This window comes from Ammospiza nelsoni, chromosome 8 (genome assembly GCF_027579445.1).
Source record: "Ammospiza nelsoni isolate bAmmNel1 chromosome 8, bAmmNel1.pri, whole genome shotgun sequence".
Taxonomy (NCBI): domain Eukaryota; kingdom Metazoa; phylum Chordata; class Aves; order Passeriformes; family Passerellidae; genus Ammospiza; species Ammospiza nelsoni.
This window is the reverse complement of record NC_080640.1, coordinates 27,457,316-27,480,533: the sequence shown is the minus strand read 5'-3', so window position 1 is coordinate 27,480,533 and position 23,218 is coordinate 27,457,316. Positions and strand designations below refer to the sequence as shown.

Below are 23,218 nucleotides of genomic sequence, written 5' to 3'. Positions count from 1 at the left end.
ACCAATACTATGCTCACATATTTGGAAGCAGTGTTGTTAGCTGAAGGCATGCCCTGTAGAAATTAAACACAGTCCAAGATCTGTGAAATATGGATTCCTCCTGCCAGAAGCTAATTTTCATGTAACAAGTCAAAATCTTCTTGGAAAGAACTTATTTCGCTGAAAATGCCTATGGCTAGATGTCTTACATGATTTATTTCTATGACTTCAGTTTTATCCTAAAGCCTCACAAATCAAATCAACAAATAAAATGTGATGGAAGAGATCTGTGTAGTTTTATTTCTGGTTTGTTGCATTAAACTGATAAACAGGGAACTAGAAAAGAACAAGACATTCAGTGAATATTCAGCAGCTATCACAACTGATGAAAATTATTCCAGTCGCTGTATCAGGAAAGCTGAGATGCAGGAGAGGAAAGACTTAAGGTAAACCTCCTTTTATCCAGATGACCTGGAGGGTGGAGGAGGAGAATGTATGAATAATTTTCAGCTTTCTAATGACACTCCTGGAAGCTAAAACATCTCAGATTGAACACTCTCCTCCTGTGATGGCAGTTTGGAGTGACAGAGGAGTGTCTGCACATCAAGTGTCTACAGCAACACAGGCAGATAAATAACTGTAGCCATGGTATCTTTTGAATTTGAATTTAGATGCTTGCTCTGAAATATTTCCAGATGTTCCTCAGCCCTTGCTACTGCCAAACCAAATGGACATCTCTTTGCCTTGACATAAATCAACATAGTTCAACAGATTTCAAAGATGAGTGTAGATGTGTATAGCATCTATTGTGTCTCAAATCTGTAAAGAAAACTTACTGTTTGAACCTTCTTTGTTTGTCCTAGGCATATGATCAAGATTTTTGACAAAACGTCTTGAAAAATCTACAGGTGATGATTTAATATTCATTAAATATGGGAAATGTAACACATTCAAGTTATAACTTCATCACTGGTGGACTGACACATCAATTTTTTCTCCTACATACGCACCTTTCAAAATCTGATTTCATAAAAGGGCCCTAGACTTCTCAAATACTCTCTTTCATATTCTGCACTACCTCAAAGAGTTCCAAAAAATACTGGAGATACGACAATGTAATCCCATGATTTTTTTTATTTTTTTTTTCAAAAGAGGAAGACAAAGATCCTTATCCTATGCAGCAGGGGTAAGTGCAAGGAGAAAGAGCATATTTTGTTTCAGAACAGTACTCCAGAGTACAAACTTTTCAGCCTCTTAAAAGCAAACTATAGAGATAAAAATCATAAATGGAACATATGGAAAATCACTTCCAGAAGGGATTTTCCCTGTGTATCCTTGTACTTTGGAACACTTCATTTGTTAAGAACTGTGCCAATTTTATCTTCCACTTCTTGCAGACAGAATGTTGTTTATAGGAGTGATGTATTTACAGATATGTATATCAATTTGTGACAGCTGACATGTCAAGATCAGTGCCTGAGAAGCTAATTTCCAGCATGGTTACAAACCATGAGTACTCCTGTTAAGGCCATTAGAGTTTCATTCTTTGTAGAAATATGTACAAATTTCCTACCAGAAGTCTGGAGCCAAAGGTTATACCACAGCCGTCAGCTGATAGCAGATAAAGAGCTTTTATATCTGATTATGAGAAACAACTGCTTGCAGAATCAGCACTTGCAGGATGTGTTTAAAAAAAAAAAATCAATGGTCTCTGAAACACGTATTTAATGGCAGTCTGGGTGAGATTTTTTGATTCTCAAGTTACCTGGTTATGTGAGTTCAAGCTTTGAAATCAGCTACTTTATGAAAGATTTTCAACTTAAAGCTTCCTAGCTTTTCCTTCTGAAACAGCCCTGTTGCTGGAATCCTCTAGTTCTAGCCATACAGCAGAAGCTAAACCATACAGTAAAAGCTATCCAGAGGAAACAAATGTAGAATTCAGACAAAAAGGTAATTTGTTGGGAAATTCTGACTCCAAACATGCTTCCAATTTTAGTCAATATTTACTGCATTTTCAACTAGAACTGCGAGGAAGGGTTTGGAGAGAGAAAAGAACAGTTTTTACATTGTTTTCACCCTCCACAAGAAACGCAGGATGAAACAAAGACACTTACTCAAAACACAAGCAAAACACATGTCTGTCACAGGCCCAACCAAATGGAGATGCAAATTATCCCAAACTCCTAGTAAATACAGTTGAAAACAGACATTAGCAAATAAAGTGTTCATTGTGTCTATCACAGTACTGAATGTGATTATCGACACTATTTTAGTTTACAATAATAATAATGTCCAAATAATGCATGTCACTGCTATCTAACATAATTTTAAGTATGACACCATCCGAGGGTTCTTTGATTTCCTTTATCTGTGTACCCCATATCCTGGATGTGCCAAACCCTTCCCATGAAAAATTGTTTTCCTTAGGAAGACCAAACATGATTCACATAAGAAATAAAAAAGATGATTCTCAGCAGATGCATATTAATGTTTGAAATGGTTACAGTTTATCCAGAGTATACATCTTCTATTTTACCAAAACCCAAAAAGTTTGGGTAACTTTGTTGGAGCTAAGGTTACACAATTCAAAGAAAGTAAATTTGGGGACCACTTACTTGAAATCCAAAAAACTTCTAAGAAACAGGAAAGTGAAAAGAGTGCAAGGCAGGCAGTTCTCACACCACAAGACAGACACCTCCATATCAACCAGAGCATACCTTCTGTGAACACAAAAGCTGTTCTATCCATGGAGTTAAATAAATTAATCTATGGCGCTCACAATCTAAAAATGCTTTTAGATTAGACTCAGATTTCACTTCAATGACAACTTGTTTCTTAACCTTGAAGTCAACAGAGTTTATGTCAAGTAAGATGTCCTTCTACCACGTATGTGTATTTTACACATTGGTGCCTCATTCCCTTTGCAAGCCTAGCAATACAGCTAAAAGCAGATTTTAAGTGAATCTGGTAACAACACATAAACAAGAAAATTAATGTTTACAGGAGACAAATATGAAATAAGGCAGTGGGCCATTAAATAAATGGAGTAAATTGGTCACTTCTCTGTTACAATTCTAAGGAATAAAAGGAGTTTCACTTTAATCCTGAAACAAATTTAATTTAAAACATTTAAGTCCACAATTCCTTTTCAAATTAAGTATAGCAGTATCTACAGAATTTTCTGCCATTCACAACAAGGTAGTAGTAGGACTCACAGTTTGAATTAGTAGTAGTGGTTGTAGTTAGAAACTCTTTCGTATTTGTGTAATACATAATAAAAGAGGATTCAGAAAAAAAAAGGTATCAAATCTTTTACTTGCAAGCAAATCCAAATACTGAACTACATATCAGGAATATTCTAACATTTCTACTCTAAAACATAAGCTTATCATCAATATAGGGATAAAATACTGGGTAAGATCACCAGATGAACTGATTTAAGATCATTCTGTGATCCAGCACAACTCATCCCTCCTTGCAGTGAAATACCACCTACATCCAGACATTCTAGTCTGATATTTTGCATTTTTTTGTATTAAAAACATATCCTGCTTCCAAACATTTGCAGTGTGACTGGAATACCTGTGCATCCACAGCCACAGAGAACTTCAAACACGTTAACATTACAAAGCAGAGGATTGAGAAGCCTGTCTCAAACGGTACACAAACTCCCAGTCTTTGGGTGAAAATTTTATGTCATCCTGCTCAATGCTCAAGAGGCTCAGTTTGCCATTCAGGGGCTGCATCTACTTGATAAAATGTCAGAGAGGGGCAGGGAGACCATGGAAAGCTGCATAAAGACAGAAAAAGGGCAGAGGAAAAGGCTGCCTCCCCTGGGGTTGCTTTGCCACTGCTGCTTCTACAAGGGGAACCTGGTCTTGTGTCCAGGACAGCAAAGGACACAGATGTTTCTGTTGATGCTTTAATGAGTCTTTAAGAATGCAACACCTTCAGGGAGAAGAATTCAATGTATTCCAATTTTTGTGCAATTTTTTTGCAAATTTATGGTGCTATATGGATGATAATAAAATTTCTCCAGAGAATCACAGCAAGATGAGCATGAGGCAGCAAGACCTAAAAATTACCAAGTCATTCTGGAGAAACTTGACTGCTTTTTCAATAGTACTGTAGAATTAATAGGTAGCTGAAATGAAGAGGACAGTATGCTTGCATCTGAATTTTAGGTTTATTTCATACAAGGTCTCATGAACCCTCACCTAGGGATATTTGTCTCCTGAAAAATGATAATACCAAATGATTTACAGATTAGCTTCTATGGAACAATGGAGAATGATGTATCAAGATGAGAAGAAAAGTTCTGAATAGCTCACAGCAAGTCAATATTAAGATCTTCTTGACTAATAGCTTTTTTTACTGTTTTGGAACAGGAAATAGGAAATTACTAATTTTAAAATGCTTAAGATGCAAAGATATCTCAAAACTGTGGAGTGCTGAAAATATATCAAACTATATCAAACAGTGAGAAAAATAAATAGGAGTGGTAAGAACTCCAACATGAAACAATAATGCACATCTTGCATAAGTAGAAGTGAACACTTATGGAACAGAAAAGTGGGAAATAGTCATATTTCAACTGAAGAAACAAAGGCAGAAATCAATGAAGAAGTTGTGCAGGGTGACAATGAGATGCAAATGATGATGAGCTTGTGAAACAGTACTGCTGCACAAGTACCACTGTGGTCCTGGACCCCACATCTCATGGCACGGGCTGGACAGAGCAGCCCCAACACGGCTGAGAAGAATGTATGGTCTTAACACTGTGGGTAGCATCTGTCTGAACAAGAGCTAGGCATGCTGGAAGAATATCAAGGGAGAACAAGACAACTGCTACTGTGATGGAGGATTCAGTTCATACAAAAAGGATGAAAGATGCAACTGTGAATATTGAAGATAATGATAACCATGAAAAGGGAAAATTAGAAACAAAACTAGATGTAAGGCAACAGAACGACTGCTGCAAACATATTGTAATCTACAGAGACCCTTTCACATGAAATATAAATTGTTTCCTAGAAACATTTATTCATTCTCAGTGAAGACTGTTAAATGAGAGATAGATAAAAGGCCAGGGTTTTTTTTTACTATTTCTAAGCAAAACAATTTTTCATGGGTAGGGTTTGGCACATCCAGGATATGAGGTACATAGATAAAGGAAATCAAAGAACCCTCTGGTGGTTTTTGAATTCACCAGAGATCCCAAATCCAAACACTTGTTTCACATAATTCTGGATCCCAGGCAAAGGTGATTAAGATGTTTTTTTCCCACATGGAACAATTTCCTTAAAGTCCCAAAGTGCAAGGTTTGACCTGTGATCCCCTCAGTTTGCCATTTCCCAAGTGAGTGGATTGATTGCTATCTTTAAGGCTGGTATAGGAACATACTATCCATGAAGTTAAAATATACTGGTGTAGTTTTTTCAAAGAATGTCATCATTCAGAATACTTGAAAACCTCAGCTACTTTCATCTCCAAAAGAAAAAACCATACCCTAGTGCTGAAACAAAGCCATTCCTAGAACTCAGCCAGGGAGAAATTCTGTCAGCAGTGCAGGGGAGCAATTTGAGGTTCCAGCCTACAACCGTTAACTCGGCAAGCCTACGTAACACCACCGAGTCCCGAGAGCCACACTTATATAAAGTTAATTGAGCATAGACCTAGAATAGAAAATAGAGAAAGCTCAAGAACGCTGAAGGAGGGATTTGAGTAGGAAAGAGCAATTGACCTGAACTGACATATCTAAGGGAACAGATATACACCACTGCTTGCCTGAGCAGCCAGCGAGACAAATGGCAAATGTCTAGGACTGAGATACCAGACGAAGTCTGCCCTTGGAGCAGCACAATGCCCTTCAAACATGTGAGGGAATGGGGTCACAATTAACAGAGAAAAGCAGCATTAAAAGAGATACCACCATGTGGATAGTCCCACAAAACTGATTTAGAATTTAAGAAAACAAATCTCCAATTGTGCCAACAAAATGTACTTTGGCAAGAAGCTGCATAGTAACAAGCGGAGAATTTACACAAAATGGAATAAAAATTTCAAATTAATTCAAACAGCTCAAAACCAATGCAAAATGCTAAAAATTACATTGCATTGAAACAAAGTGCAAATTAGTATCAGAAGTGTATTTTTGCCTTATAAGTTCAATGGCAGTACTTAACTGCTATTATCTAGAGAGTAACTAGATAATAGCATATGGATATGGAGTCTCTCTCTCCATGTCATTTACAATAATTCCCACCTAATAGGAATAGGTAGGGAAAACCTAGAGGGGAAAAATGACATTAGTTAACCCAAAACTGTAAGGATAGTTTAGGACAGAGGACTACCAGCAGAGGCTTTGGTAGAGGTTTATCAGCATCAATATTCTTACTCTCTAGAAGCCTGTGTATTTATTCAGGTCCTGCTCTTCAAATTCTGCCATTAACTGCAGCTAACAATTTCAACCCTACCTATCATAACTCAGCAGTATCTTGCTCCATTTTTTTTATGGTCCTTCATTGCAGAGAATATAAAATATTTTGACATGAGATTAAATGTTTTCCCTTACATTTTTCATCAGCCAAAGCTCAATTCAATTAAATGTAACGACCATACTATTAAAAGCCAACTACTTTACATATAATAGAGCTCTACAACATAAATGAAGATTAGACACATGATGTCTTATACTACTAACACTAAGGTATTCTACTACTTTCTACACAACTGTGGCTGAGTTTCATGCAGAATTGAAGGAATGGGGTTTTTTAACCCTAAAGGTTTTATTAACACAGTGACAGACTTCTTGGGAATAGATCAGCACCATATACTTTATATTGCACATGCATCATATTTAATATTATGTTGAAGGGCATCAATTATGAGAATTATCTGAAATAAGATACTGCTCTATTATGTATCAGATTGAGATATTATTTTGCTAGCAGGTAATGAAGCAGCATTGATACCAAATCAGGGTTTCTCCTCTTTCCATATTGTGATAGCTGGTGAACATCTCTGACCTCCTACACAACACAGAAAAACACCTGTGTTCTACTGTGCTGAGCCTGGGCAGTGCTTGTCTGGGGCAGCAAATCCATACTTGGCAGAAAAAGGAGCTAAAACAACATAACAAGATAAATGTCTTCTGTAATTCATTATATAAAAGTATAAATAGGCCATCTTCAGCTCTGCTAGAATAAATTGCTTCAATTAATACTAGTCTTTGAAGGAGCAGTGACTGCAACATGCTGATGTTATTAGCGCAGCAACACAGGCACTGAGAAAGATGTAGTACTAAATGAAGCAATCATGAGAGTGATGAAAACAATATGAACAAGAATCTTATCCTCTGATGGCTTCTTTATGAAGTGCAGGGAAGTATTACTCCATCCCAAAATTTTTGTATTTAATTTCCCTGACATAAAATCAAAATGTGGCAAAGGTGTTGAAAATAAATTTGAGGTATTTTCTATGAGACTCTCACAGGCTCCTCTCTTGAAAAGCAGGCAAGAAACTTCCACTCCTGTCCTCCTGCAGTTTTGCCACTTTTCAAGGCTTTAAGATACAAACAACATGCCATAGTGTAGAAACACTGTTTTTTCATTGTTTTTCTCTGTTGTTGAATCAGATGGCAGCATTGCCATAGCAAAAGGTGTGTGTACAGCACCACAACTCTTTTAAAGGTCAAACAAACTGTGAGGACCCAAGATACTGCTGAATCAGGCACTACCCAGGGACATTGTAAATTATACTTTGATATGAACAACCAGGTCTTTAAGCATAAAATTATGGATAAGTAATCATAAAAGCGAGACCCATCCAGGTATAAAATCCTCAACAGCTGTCACAAGTTACTGGCTGAAAACACATTGCCACTGGGTTACCTATTTGAAAGGCAAACAAGCCCCTCTTCCTTTTCCTGCAGTTTAAAAGACAAAGTCATTGTCCAGTGAAATCCAGCATGTCCTGGACTCCAATGATACTCTGAATGCTACAGCCAATTGCTGAACATCAGGTAGCTCAGGAATAGCTGCTTGCAGACAAAACTGAACCAATTCCCTTTACCACTACTCATTATGTGGAGGTAAAGTGGAAACAAATCCATTTCACACAGAGAACAGATTGTTTTCAAAGCTCTGAAATGCTTTTTGGTAGCAAATTACTAGCTTTTGAGAGCAGAACTATCCTTGTTATTTATGCAATAGTGACCTCAGCAGACTGTTTGTAAACAAAAAACCCTCATCATGGAAAAGTTGGATCTAACAATAAATACAAACTCATGCTGATTTCCTATAGGCTCTTGTCCTGCTCTATGGAGTGGAGTAATGCCAAATAATGTCCTGTTGTGCCGTTCTAAGAATTTTACTGGGAAGGGAAATCAAGGGAGGCTTGCACAGCTGGACAGTTGTCAGGACCTGTTTTTCAGTCCTTCTACACGAGAGCTCTGCATGTAGGAATTAACAAGCATGCTACAATGGGCTATATCAAACCTGCTCTTTTTTTGCCATTCTTTACTGTGTTTCTTGGCTACTGTCTGAGCTGAATGTTTTTGATGTCTCACATTTAAGAAACCCACCCATATTTCTGCAGCTCTAACAACAGAACTTTTTATAGCCTGGCCCTTAAGGTACAGACCATCATGTTATTTCACCAGCTGTGATTTTCATCTTCTGAAAAAGTCTGGCCACCATGAATCACTTTCTGATTCTGGTTAAAGGCACTGAGTCATCTCAGAATGAAAGCAAAGTTCAGTCCACTCTCTGGTATCACCTATCAAGCCTGTTCTCGATCCTATATGGAAAACTGCTCCTCTCTCAAACTCCAGACACTTATGAAAAGCTCCACAACATCAAGAGTAATTTTTTGTAGGAACTTATTTAAAAAATAAGTATTGGCATTATCTAATTACCACATGATATTTTGTTGGCCTTCATATAACAAGGACAATGTTCTAGAGAAAAAGCCACTATGCATTTTAGTTCAAAGAGTGTGGATTCATAAATGGAAAACTTAACTACAAAGAGGTCAAAGTCTTAGATGAAATTTTGATAGTTAAAAATTACAATTAAAAAACTCTACTCTGTCTTGACATCAGTAAAAACCTTAAGTGCCAAAGCTTCCCTGCTAAAGAGTTTAAGTGAATTTTGACCAGATCTGGTTATTGGCACTAGAATCTACATCCATGTCTATGGAACACAGAAAATTATTGTAATAAATTTGAAAGTTCCATTTTTACCAAACTCTCCCTTATTTTGATTTTTACAATATGATTTCATCTTTATTCTCACTACTCACAGAATGTGACACAAAATGGCTTAAATGATTTGCAGGTATTTTTTTCCTCTACAGCAAAAGCCACTGAGTAAAAAAATCATAACTTGGTGTTTGGTAATGGATAATTGCCTCTCCAAGAAACAGAAGAGCTGTAGATAGTATTAAGCAAAACATGAATTTTCTTCTCTGTAATGATAGGCATTTAATGGTTTTAATTAACAACAAGCTATATTGAGACAGCTTTCAAAAATATATTTATCCCTTGGGCTTTGTTACATACATAGAACAGGTTTTGTAAGGCAAATACAATCAGCTTGCTCACAAAACCAATTAGCCAAGAATATACAAACACCAGATCCACAGATATTATAGTTTATATAAATGATGTACCAGTTGCTAAGTATTCACAAGGAACATAACAATACACTTAGCTAATCTTTGCAGTGTTCTTATAGAAACTGTGGTGAGCATGAAAAATACTTTTCCATGTTACTGTTTACAAACCTTTTGTTTACAGCCTATTGCCCTGCTTCATTTTTTCCCTGCTTCAAATCAACATTCAGGAGAATTTTTAGCTTTTAAAAAAAATACTGGACAATGAGAACTTCTTAGCAATTTTGCACGCTGACAGACAGTGCACACAAGGTATATAAGAAAGATTACAGTAATAAATACTTTCTCCCAGCTCCACAAACTGCCACATACCAGCAAAACTCCATCACTAGAAAGGATGTGGTAATTTCAGCAAAGTAGTCAAAGGTAAGAAATAAAAGCAGGTAAGAAATACAGCTTGTACTATTTGTAATGCTTAAAGGCTGCCCTTTCAGATTCCTTGCCACAGCTTTAAAAATAAACACTGATCTCCAGGAAGCTTTATTAGAGTTCCCTACATCATTTGTTTAGGAGGATTCAATAATTTAGTAGGTTTATGTAATTACTACAGAGCTTATTTAATATTGCACCTGATGCGTTGTTGTTTTCCAAGTCTTGAGAAAAGCTTCTAGAAAGGTCAAAGCTGATCAAATTAGAAATCAAGACATGATTTATGTGTGGTCCCAACTTCTCAGACGAGGGAGAGAAACAATTTGGGCCCATGGAGGGCCACAGACAAGCAACAGAATCTCTGCTGAGGGAAAGGCAGCAGCTCTCTGGGAATGACCCAGCGGTCAGACCTCATTTGAAGATCAGCCTACCTTAAAACATTACAAGATTTATTTCCACACTCTAAATGGCTCGTGGTCACTGCAGGGCAGGTGGTTTTTCAACAATGAACAGCAGAGCATTTGTACACAGAATTAGGGCTAAAATGGGCAATGCCCTCAGAGAAATGCGGATACAGAAATATGGCAAAGAATTACCACAAACATATCTGAGGAGGAAAAAACCACACACATTACATTCATTAAATCCCTTTTTTACTGCCTTAACCTGATATTCTTTCTGTTGCTATGGTGATTGTTATCCAGCCATTTATACATTTAAAGAAAAAAGTCAGTATTCCCTCTTATGAAATTCAAAGTGTGAGAAATATCTCCTTAATGCAATATAAAGACTATTTCCTCAGTGGACCCATCAGGCATTCATTTTCCTAAGGTCTTCTGAGTCCATTTAAACTTCTCTGTTCCACACATTTTGTGGCAATGAATTTCAAAATATAAGCAGGCAGTCTCTGAAAATGTACTTCCTCTTATAGTTGTAAGCTGCCTACCAGTTCACTTTATTAAGTATCATCTAGGTTTTCATTACAAGAAAAAATGAATAATTCCTCCCATTTCATCTTTTAATATCTTTATTTCCTAAGCACCTAGACACACTTCCTCCTTTTGTCTGCTTACTCAGCCGAAAAATTGTGGCCTGTCTCTTCATATAGAAGCAATCTGATATCTCTAGTCCCCCTTCTCCCTCTTATATATATTCTAGTTCTTCCATATATTTTTTGAAAGGGGAAAAGAAATAAAAATCACCAAAAAAAAAAACCCCAACTCAATCCAAATTATAAAGACTGGTCAAAAATCAGCCAATGGAAAATTGGAAGACTGACTTAGGAAAGACAACTTTTGAGTGCATTATTAAGCCTATGTTTTAAAGATATCTTAGAAGAGTTGCCTTAGAAATCTTCAACACTGCATTTCAGCATTAAAATGCAGAAAGAGCTGAACAATGAAAGCAGAAAGCAAATGTCACCAATAGAAATTGTATATATTTAGATAATATATACTTAGGAAATGGAAAAGAAATTCTTACCTATTACATGCACAGTAAAATTTAGAATTATTTAATGTTGCCTGAAAAAAACACTTTCATTTATTATAAAAAAATGATTACACCATCCATCGTATTTGTTGGGAACTCTTCCTAAATCCCTTCCCTGGCATAAGCAGAAGGTGGTACATACAAAGTAGAAAGCTATGAGCTGCAGTGATCCCCCTCCTCTCGGTAGGTCTACAGTAAAATAATTTGTTAGTTATTACTGCCCACAGCTCTTCATAAAGTTAAGGGGAATTTGCAGCAACTGCTGAATTTCCAGTATTTCTTTTCCATGAAGTACATCAGGCCTCTACAAGTGGTCCAGCTAATGTGGGTTTTTTTGTAACTCACAGAATTGCTATAGATCCCAGAATGTCTGAAGGCTACAGACTTTCTTCACAAATCAAATTAATTAAGGGAAATTAACAGTGTGTTAATAATTATGTGGGTTTTTTCAACATCTCCATGGTAAAGTATTCCCAGCTGCTTTGGAGCAGGCTTGGGACAAGCCCTGGTGGCTGAAAGGCCCTACAATCTGCTGGCTGCCCATCAACTTAGTAGCTTGTGATACTTGAGTGAAAACTTGGCCATTACTGAACTCTCGGGGCCTGCATTAGAGACTGACAACGAGTTTCACTGCAGACTTCAAACTGCAGCAGCTGCAGGGAGGGATGAATGAATGGGTGACAAATACAATCACCACATCAGCCCAGGAGATGCTACTAAAATGCTGCTTATTAGCACTGCCAAGGTGACAGTTGAGAATCTGTGCTCTGTTGGACCTACAAAACTGACACAGTCCAGGATTGGGAAGAAACTCCAATAACTGAGATCCTTACAGAACTGGCAGCTCAGACCATACAAAACTACATCTTTTCATTGCTCAGAAGCAGAAGGAGGTCTCCTACACTAAGGGCTGTCAGCCTTGTACCAGCACAAGTACACAATCATTTTTAGAATTCCAGGAGGGGAAAAAGATTGACTCTTTCTCATCCAAAATATATTGAAAAGCCTGAAGGCTAGAAGATGGGTACCCAGGTCACAGACCCTGCATCCCAAGAGTGACAAGATGCAACTCTTCAGGAGGTCCTTCAAAAGGCAGATAAGAGACAGCTCCCCCAGTGGATGACTTTTCCTTCACCCCGCTGAGTAACACAGGCTAAATCTAAGATCATAAATGAATTAGCTAAAATTTACTCCTGCAAAAATATACCCCTTCCCACATTCACCTAGGGCTGTCATAAAAATGGCATTTCTTCATGTCTCCTTTAGGAAGCACCCAGCTGTCACTAAATATATATATATGATCTACATGATACATGTAGACAGATATATATGTATATATGTATGCATAAAGAAGCCTGTGCAGTTATCCCTCATAAGAATCTGAGTTTAAATTGCCTTTCAGTACTAAATGTCACAGTCACTATAGAAAGCTACAATTTCAAAAACTTCTAGGACTGAAAATATTTTTCTCAATACTCCTAACTAGTTTTCATAGGTTTTTTTAACCTAGTTACTTGTTCTTTTGAGATGCTTTTACCTCCTTATGCCAGTTTTCCTGGTCTTGAATTGGTACTGCATCAGTTAGGAGAAAGAATATCAGATCTCTGAAAAGCAGGAGTTGGCTGTTAATGTGAATAAATCTCATGTTAATGACTTTCATCAGGGCTTCAGTCTGTGTTAGTCTGGCAACATTACAGAGGCTGCATGTGCACACAGAAAATCAAAGAGAACCAAGGCTTAATTGTATGATGGGCTGCATAACAACATGTCAGAACCTTTTGGTTAAGGAGTCTCACAAGGCTAAGAGACCAGCAATCCCATCAAGCAATGACAGCCACCAGCACATCACCCCTAGCCCCTAACAGCCCACCATACCAACACAGATTTCTTCGTAGGCACGTTAAAGGTCACCTCGTGGATGCTGGACAAAGTGCTGACACTACAGCTCATGCAAGATTTCACATTCAATATTCCTCAATAAAATAAACTGATACTCTTCCCATCCCTGGCAGATACAGCTTAGGATCTGATAATCATTTCAATGATGGTGTAAATTACCACAGCAGACTGGCTATTACCGTGTTCCAGGCTATCACGCTAAACCAAAGAGATGTAAAAAGACTAACATCAGACTCATGCTCTGATCAGATTTCCTATGTAACAAAGTAGTTGCAGATGAAAAAAATAAGGTAAAAACAAAAAGAAGGTGTATTATACTGGCTTTCTTGCTCTTCACAGATTTTGTATTTTTAACTTTTTCCACTGAAGTGCAAAACTGAATTGAAGCCTGCCATGAATACATTCAGGAACGTCAACAGATCTGCACTCATTTTGTTTGTGCTGACCTGTAGTCCTAATGCTTTTTGTTGCTTTATAATAAACACCTTATATGTTGCAACACAAACCAAAGGCATCTACCTCTCACTGCCACCATTCCTGAGTCATAATTCCTGATATCCATGCTCTAGATCTTGTTACTTTTTTCCCAGGACACTTGCCCTAATATAACAAAAGCAGGAAACTTCTCAGGCTTACTTCACACCGCGCAATTCCAGCTGTGGAACTGCTCCTCATTTAATTTGTTTATGTATGACCTACACAAGTTTAGTCATGGCCAAGAAAAAATTCTGGCTAAGCATCTGAACATCACTAAATTTGGATCAGTTCTGTTAAGGCTGTGATCCAAGTGGCTCCCTCAGTTTAGGGAGTGCCTTAGGCTCCTGATTCCAATTCCACCTTGCCTGCCACTAGGGTGGAATTGGAAACAGGAGCAGTGCTTCATTTTATAGTTCAAGGGGCAACAATATTTCATAACTAGTCCAAATCCAACATGAAGATGGATGCAAAAGTGAGGAGAGGAAGTTGGAGCCTTAATTTTTCATGAGAGGATTACGATGAAATATTATCAGCATATGATATATTGATAAGACATGTGCAGTTCTTGCATTCCTATCAGAATGAGCAACAGTTCTTCTACTGCTGTAACAATTTGATTTCTCCTGGTTTCAACATGACAGTGATACTGGAATTGATTTAAGTGCATTAATGCTACTGGAAGTCATAAGGGCTTTTTGGCAGAACCTATACAATGGGAAGAGATCACATGTTCCATTATGCTGATGATGTTGAAAAGCAAAGTGTGCCAGACAGAACCCACCCCACACAACCCCAAACCTTTAATTAAGAAAGCCTGATATTAAGTTGTACTCAATTACAACATGCGTAATTTGCCACTGTGCTCCCAGAGCTAGTCCATATGCTTGTGAGGCACCTTTTCAAACCCTCTTTTGGGCATACTATGACTATCATACAATGCACTTGTATTATAATTAAATTTAGTATAATTACTTTACAGAGTGATCAGTGACAGTCTATTGTTCAGGAAGAATTAATCCTTTGAGCCTTCCAACATCATTTTAGTTCCTGGTTCTAAATGAGATTTCAAAGAATGTAATTTATAATAACCAAAATCCCCAATGCATACTTTAATATAGCCTTCCTTTGTTACAGCAGCACACTAGTAAATGCTTCTGAGTTAGAGCACTCCTGGTGTACTGATTTACCTTGGCTGCACAGGATCAAACAGGGAGGGAAACAAGCAGGAATGCTTCACTGATCACCTTGATGCCTTCTCTTCCTTCCTCCTTCCCAAACCACAGGTGCTCTAGAACACTTTCAGAACCAATTCCACTACTAAAATAGAATCCTTCCCCTAGGAGAATGCTTGCCTTTCCAGAAGCAGCCCAAGAAATCCTCCCATCTGAAACATTATTAGTTCATGAATATATTTAAAGGAGGTGTGATGACTGGACTTGAGAAAAAGCTGGAACTGCTACCATATGAGACTCCAGGAAGTTTGATTTCCTTCTGAAATGAGATGCTTTTCCAAAGAGAGGAATCTAAGTTGGGCAGTGTCAAAACATTTTGTTTAGACATTTTTAATTCAAGTAAAATGTTTTGACAAAGTGGAATCCTTGGAAAAATCCTTTGCAGATTTCATCTATTCCAGTACTGAAACCTCTTTCCCTGTATCCATTGCAATCCTAGTTCTCAATTTCTTTCTCTGGACCAGTTGTAAAGCATATTGCATATCCCACTGAATAAATTCCTCCAGTTGCACTCCAGTCCCTCAGGACTACCATGCACAGGAAATATATGAGAGAACCTGACCCACAGTACAAGGCAGAAGATATTTAAACAGTTCAATATTGTGGTGGGTTTTTAATTATCTTGTCAAAATTAAACCCTTCAGGCCAGTTAAGAAATTCTAAATTTCAGTTTAATATCTTTTTACCAAAATAAAAGCTTTTTTTGTGCAGTTTTATCCACCAGAACATCATTGCAGTGAAAAACTGCCAACTGTAGCTATCACTACAGCTGAATTTCGTGATGTGATTTGTTTTTTTCTAAATACCATGTTAAAAAGCTCTCTTTCAATCCACTTGACTAATTAAGATTTCTCAGCTATTAAGGCTCAGTCCTTTTTACTGTCAGCAAGATTTATTTGTGCAATCAATGATGCTGGCCACAGATCTTCTCGAGGTGACATTCCAGGAAAATGTCACTGTTAGGATGATTGGCACTTAATAATATGTGGTATTGAAACTGCATCAAAAGACACGGTAGAACATAATTTGGGCAAAAACCTGAGAAAATCTGGGAATTTCACATTTCTGCCACCTAACAGATAGAACAAAAAATTTTGACAGAAAGCATATAAATTCTTTTTTTTATTGGCTGAGGTAATTTAGCAAGGTTAGAGAAAACCACTGGCAGTCATTCTGCTCCTGCACCGTGCATGAGGTTAGCAGGCTTATGAGTTAAGTTTGTGAACCTCCACTGCAATGTCACCAGCAAGTGAGAGTTAAACTTCTGAGTTTTCAGATGCCAGAGTACTACGACTACACCAGATCTCTGATTTTGAAGATACAAATCTCTTGAAATTATCTTCCTGTCTTTCTTTTTGCAGGGAGCTATGAAGAGAAATATTTGTTGGAAAACATAAGAGGTATCAAATGCATTTTCTGGGAGAAACAGAATGTTTTTGGTACTGAAACTCAAAACATGATTGCTCAGCATTCAGCTTACCCTCTTCCCTATGGTCAAGTGTTTGGTAATGAAGAGAGGGACATAAGCAAAGATAAAGGAGGAAATAGAAGTGCCGGTGGTAGCTAACTTAGTGGCAACATCTGCAGCTCCTATCTGACTTCTTGCTGAACATCAACAGTAAGATAATCAGGTTCATCAACTTTTCCCTCCATAAAGATCTGGCCACTGCTATCCATACATCAGAAAAAAACTCTAATACACAAGAATAAACACAGAGAATGAAAAAATGTGGAACCTTCAGCTGGAACAAAAGCCATCAACTCTGCAGGTTAAATGTCAGTTGCACATTATGATCCTTCCTCCTGCAGGTTCCCTGTCAACTCTCCATGATAATTTTAAAGTTTCATATTAAAATATTCATTTCAAATGTTCTTCAGAATCAAATCACTCACTGCATAAAATTTCAAGTACATTTTCATATATGAAATAACACAAGAGGCATTCTTCTAAGACAGTGCAGATCACTAGACTTGGGTTACATCCCAAAATTGGGGATCAAGCCTTCTTCATCAAGAAAATTGAGCTGTGAGACAAGTTTTCTCAGGTGAGGAGTAAAATAAAGTAAATACATATTTCAAAAAATCCCAAACAAAACCACAAACACATCACTTCCTTTGAAAAGTACACTGACAAACTTAATACTAATTTACTATAGAAATGATACTGAAAGTAACACAGCTTTAAAAAATAAAAGCAGCTAGAAAAGAAAAGATGACAAGCAGCTTTGTGAGGACCTGATACAACTGATGATACTGTGTAGTAGATGGACATAAAAGAGAAAACATGAATGTTCCTATGGACACAGTTTAAATCCCACAGAGCAGAGGCACAGAGGGCTAGGAAGAAGAGGAGGGAATGCCCAGGAAAAACTGAACAAGAAGGCCAGGAGGTGGAAGGAAGATGCAGAGAGGGAGACAAAAGAAGAGGCACTAAGGGCCAAATAGAATACCACAGCACAGGAGAGGTGCAGGCAAGCAGGGACACGCAGCTTATTTTCCTTGATGGCAGCCAGCAGAAGCATCAGTTACTGCTGCTGCACCTGACAGGCTGACCACCTTAGTAACCAAATAGCATCCCTTAGAAAGAGAGGATTATTTGTTTCTTCCTCCCAGAACACCTTCTGGATGTCATGGCAAAATATTATTAGTTGTGTCTCTGATGAGCTATCTAATAAAGATATCTTCAAGGTTCTTCCTTCCACCATTATGCCACAAACTTCAAATTACTTGGTAAAGATGCTGTATTCTAACAGTAAAATTTCTCTACAGCAGAGTAAGCAGAACTCCAAAATATAAAATATCAAGCATTAACATCAGCAAGTATGGCTCTGATTTGTATTAGACAATACCAGCTTACTATTGCAGAATAAATATTCAAAGGAAAACTGCAGGCACGTCACAATTACACTACTTCTGTTCATTTTCTCTCTTTATTTCTTTGAAATCGGAGATATTAGACAGTTTTGAAAATGTCTAACTTATAAACGATAACTGTAGCACTGACATTATCATTTCATCCATAGTACAATAAACAAGTTCAGTAAATTCTCCCATATTCATAGACCAACAGAACTATCTTTTGATATCAAGAAATGCTAATACCTGGTGAACAGAGCTTGCAAGGTGATCACGTTGCAGATTGACACAATCATCACATTCACTCCACATTTTCTCTGTGGGCTGGAATTTAGGCATTACCATCTGCCCTAGGAGTCAAGCACGAAGCTCTCACTGGAGTCAGCAAGAACTGAGGATATTAACAATGGGCGAAATTTCAGTCCCAACTCAACAAAGAAATTAAACAACTCAACAGTCACACTGAATTTTTAGTTTAGACTTGGGTTAAAGGCTTTGCTGAACCAGAACCTCTTCCTTCAAGTGTTAAACATTATAACAAATATCATTATTAGTATTTATCATAAGCTGCCTAGATATGTCCTCTGATGCTCAGATAAATCTGACAAGGAAAAAACCCACAAAATAAACCTTGGTTTGAGTAGTCAGAGTCTTAGGAGCAATATAAAAATTTAAAAACCCTAGCCCCCACTTTGAATTTGGTATGCTACTGGTTTCTATGCTTACTGACTGTGAGCATGACTGAGGTAAAATGCGAACACAAGAGGCCTAAAAGAAAGCCAGATGAGAATTGTAGTCTTCAAACTCCCCCAAAGGCTTGAATTCACCACAAGAGGTGTAAGACAGACAAATCCCACAGCTCCAGGTTTTTCAGAGGGAACATAATGGGCTTAAGACTGAAATATTTTAGTAGAACACTGATATTCTCCTACTTAACCTCCATTTATTAGCATAATGCCAAAAGGAACATAAAATTTCATGAACATGAGCAGTTAATATAGCAGTCCTGTTAACAATAATTGCATTGTATTTACTGCATCCACATAACTGTACTTGCTAAGTTTCTAGCAGGAACATAAGTGGGTTTTGCAGTCTTTGTATGAATTTCATGGTGTTGTGGAAATAAAACTAGCAATGCCTAAGCTAATTTAAAGCTAGATTAGATATGGTTAGGTGAACTGTTATTACACAGCCTGCAGAGCGAATAGAAGCAGTAATTCTACTGGGAAAATATTCAAGGCAAGATCCTTAATTGGCAAAATTTGATCAATATCCCTTGACTGGACTGCTCTTCCACAACTGTAGGAAAACTGAGGTTCCAGCTCACTCTTTAGCAGTGATATCTTTGCTAGGTGTTCCCAGTGAATTTCTGTATGTGTTAACAGGAACATTTCAGGAACTGGTTTTTAAATTATTGCTACAATACTCTGAACATTCATGTCATAGATTACATTACCAAAGTATCATTGTGAGATCTCTGTGAAACGGGTGTCTTAGAGATTAATTCTCTTATTTACAGCTTTCTTTTTTTTGAAAGCATTTTATTGGCCTCATTTGGTCATTTTTAAATTAGCAGTAATTCAAGTGAACCACAAACCAATCTCTCTACACTTCCTAAAGTACAGTAGGAGCCTTAAATTGTTTTAATGGAATGCAAGTTGTCAATATGACATTCCATTTATAGGAAAAGGACAGCTTGGAACTATGGCACAAAATAAAACTGCATTTAACTTTGCAAATCTAGAGACTTTTCCAAAGGTTTCTACCTTTGGAAGGAAAGAGAAATTTTACAAATATAGTCTTACATGTAGTGTTTACCCAGCTCAGTATATTACTCAAGACATCCCATAGGCTCACAGGAAAATAAGAATATTAGTGGTCTTTTTTCTTTTCTATTCTACACTGATCTCCTCCCTGCTCCTTTCAATTCATTAAAAGATGTTGAATATAAAAAAAGCATCCAAACATCTGACAGTGTTACCCACTACAGCAGCAGAAATATGACAAGGTTAATCATCTGGTTTAAAGGAGTCTGACTTCCCCTTGCATGAGATTGCTGCTATCAGTTTTCTTGGGGAAGAACAGTCAATAATGTCTTCTAATCTCTAATAACAGACACAGGACAAACATTCTATTACAACCTAAATAAATAAGACAAACTTTAATTTTAGACCTGTCTATCAAAGGGCTATTCCTGTAATTATTACCACTATGCTTGGCATCTTTGTTTTTCTAGAATTATTTTTTTTTTAGATACTGCTTCAATTAACTGTCATTGGTTACATGGTTACAAACAATGAGATTAAATTACATTTTGCTTAGAAATACAATTATTTTTCTCTTATCCTCTCTTTTCTAACTTTAATTTTTTCCAGGTCTGTTCTCCTCTTTTCAATCACTTCCGTATCTTCCCCTACACTCCTCTCTACTTATTTCTCAATTTATGGGGACCTCATTCTCACAAGAAAGGAGGGGCTGGTGGGGGATGTGAAGCTCCAGGGCAGCCTTGGCTGGAGTGACCAGGACATGGTGGAATGTTGGAGTGTTAGGGCAGTGAAAAGGGTGCACAGCAAAGTCCCTGCCCCAGACTCAAGGAGAGCAGACTTTGGCCTCTTCAGGGATCTGCTTGGCACAGAGCCATGGGATAAGGTCCTGGGGGGGAGAGGGTTCCAAGAAAGATGGTCAGTATTCAAGGATCACCTCCTCCAGGCTCAGGAGTTCTCCGTTCTCGGCCTTTTGTCTCTGCCCGGTCAGGCGTAGAATGGCCTTGGGACAACCCGCGCTCCAAAGGACGAGTGCACTCTTCAGATTTTTCTGTCTTCAATATTGTTTATTATTTCTTATCTACAAAGTTGTCTCCCAGCCTGACAGAGGTCTGACCAGCAAGGCAGCCATGGGCACACTGACCTCCCATTGGATGGTCATCTATTTTTATACTAAAAACTATGTATAAGATATTTACCTTTACCTTCCACCCTTATTAACAAGTGCACAATTAATGTGAACCAATCCCAAAGTGCCAGCATCACCACCAAAGATGGATGACAAGAAGAAGAGAGAAGGACAAGACACGCCCTAATTCCTCCCTCTTGTCTCCTAAAAACCCCCCTGTACCAGAATACCAAAACCTGTATTTTCACCCTGTGAATAATTAATTCCTTCACCACTTATCCCCAAGTGATTCTCTTGCCCTCATACACGTGGCACATCCCGTGCAGAGTCAAAATCCAACCACCAAGTACTCCTGGCAACATTCCAGGATTTCCGAGCCCCCCAGGGGTTGTCTCAGCAACTCTGGACATCGGCTGTGATGTGCTGAGTTCCCACAAGGAGTGATGCATCCAAAAAACAAAGCCAGGCAACAACACCAGCAGGTCTGCATGGATGAGCTCCTGGACAAACTCAAAGACTAAAAGGAAGCCCACAGAGGGGTGGAAGCAAGGACAGCAAGCCTGGGAAGGATACAGAGAAATTGTCTGAACAGCCAGGATTGGGCTAGAAGAGCTGAAGCCCGGACAGAATTGAGTCTCATCAGGGACATCAACTTCTGGTGTACTGCTGTAGTGAAATAAGTTGTTTCTGACTTTCTGAACAGTCACATATAAATGGTATATCACCACCTGACTTTTACATGCATTATAAAACAAGATATTCAGGCAGATAGAACACACACAAAAATAACCATAGCTCAAAATACATAAAACAATCAAAATTTTTGAAGAGGATCTAAAACACCACTAAGATAATGCACCAGCCTTTCACTTCCTGCATTTTGATATTAAATATGTGTTCTGCAACATGAAATTATGACACATAGATCAAGTCTGAAGGAATAAGTCAGCAAGTCCATATTTTGTTTCCACTATTTATGTACAGATATTTGGCACTGTCACTACTGTGCTTCAGATTTTTCTGTCACAATGAAAATGGGAAAAGTGAACTGAATAGATTCTAAAATTCAGAATTAAAAACAAAAATGTAAGCACATTTCTACTAAAAGCAAACACCAGTCTCACACTAGGATAAAGAATACCTATCTTTGAAACAAAAATTTAGTAAGACAAAAAATATCAGAAAAGTAAATACATTTGGATATTAAAGGGTATTTCCATGTACATCAAGGTTTGAAACAGATTCTGAGCTGAAAAATAGAAATCCCAAAAAAGGTAAATCAGAGGCAGCAGAAACCCAAAACATTGGGCTTTTTTCCCCATGATGGAGACCAGCTGTGAAAGACAGTTCCATTACCAGATTTTGGAGATGTTAAACTTGATTTTAAAACCAGAAGTCGTCACTATAATGACTCCATTTTGGATTCCTCTAGTACAAGGTTTGAAGATAAACATTTAGGCCTGTAGTCTCTATGAAAACTTTGAGCAGATAAATGAACTCATGACAATTTCATGTCTGCAAATAGGTTATTCTACCATTTATTTTCCTCATGTAGCAATACTGAAGAGGAAATTTATGCACTTTTCTCCATATTCAAAATAGAGAAAAAGACACACACAAATTTGGAAGTGCCACTGCTCTGCAGTCTTTGTCCAATATGAATTCTAGAATACAGAATAATTATGATGACTGTGGTGTTGATAACACTGATCAAACTACCCTGAACATTAACAAAACACTGCATTTTCTGGTTGAAAATTAAACTGACCCCATGACATCTTTTCACTGCCATTGAAGTAAAAGGTGACAAGAGAACAGCGGTGAGAGAACACAGATCCTTTGATTTTAACCACAAATCTCCCAACAACACAAATGGCACCTATTGTTGTGTAATGAAAGAAACTCTCTTATTAATAATTTCACTCTTTTCATCTTCAACCTACTAATTTTCAACATGTTTCCTAGAATTTATTTTGCCTTTATTACAGTTCTTGATTCAACCCAAAGAAGTATCTTGTTTCAAAGATGCTGGTTCATTTTACCTCATACTGGCAGAAAGCTTTTAAACAATCATGAATTCAGTATTACATCTACTGTGCTATTAGCATGGAAAAATCTTACTGTTCAAGAATATTTCCTCTGGGTCATAATTATAAAAAGAATAGATTCCTGAGGGCATAATCTAACAAAGTACTGAAGTTGAAAGATTGTTTAAAACCTTATTGAAGTAGATGTCTATAATTTTTTTTCAAAAAAACATATCAGAGGTTTATAATACATCTGAAATTTTAATGTTTTTTTTCTTGTTTTGAAGAAAAAACAACCACATGCAGTTGGTGAGTTTTATC

General features: G+C 37.5%; 1 protein-coding gene across 1 annotated transcript in view; it reads right to left on the bottom strand.

Moving 5' to 3' along the window:
- The window catches only part of GRID1 (glutamate ionotropic receptor delta type subunit 1), a 480,002-nt gene that overhangs the window by 51,083 nt on the left and 405,701 nt on the right, over positions 1–23,218 (bottom strand). The gene's annotated exons all lie outside the window — the stretch shown is intronic.